Source organism: Triticum dicoccoides, chromosome 4A (genome assembly GCF_002162155.2).
Source record: "Triticum dicoccoides isolate Atlit2015 ecotype Zavitan chromosome 4A, WEW_v2.0, whole genome shotgun sequence".
Taxonomy (NCBI): Eukaryota; Viridiplantae; Streptophyta; class Magnoliopsida; order Poales; family Poaceae; genus Triticum; species Triticum dicoccoides.
In genome coordinates this window covers 694,568,241-694,568,749 of record NC_041386.1, presented here as the reverse complement: position 1 = coordinate 694,568,749, position 509 = coordinate 694,568,241, and positions in this window count along the sequence as shown.

The following is a 509-nucleotide window of genomic DNA, read 5'->3' as shown; positions in this document are numbered from 1 at the left end:
TGACTCTTTAAGGGAGATTGTGCGGCCGGGGCCTCCCCGGACGCAGGACCCTCTGGCGAAGTTTTCTTCCCCCGTTTAGGGGCTTTTGCCCCCGGGTCCTCGGAGGCAGTCCTCTTCTCCCCTTGGAGGGAGGGATTCTCGATCCCCCCTCTTTCAAGAGCCTCCTTAGGCGAGGCAGTAGCTTTCCTGATTTCCCCTTCGTCTTCCTCTGGAGGCGCAACCTCAAGCATCCGGACCAGCACGGAATCCGGCGCGGTCTCGGGGAGGGGGGCCGGACACCATATCAATTTTGCTTCCGCTATCCACTCCTGTGTGGAAGGAAGTTGGTCATAAGGCGAATCATCGAAAGGCAAACAAACGGTATGTCCGGACTCGGAACTACTTACTTGAGTATCCGGGCGATTGCAGCTTAGGCCAGCATCCTCGGTCAATTCCGGACGCGCCTCTTGCGATCCGAAGAATAATTTGTACATCTCCAGGGGTGTCATACCCATGAAGTGTTGAAGAAT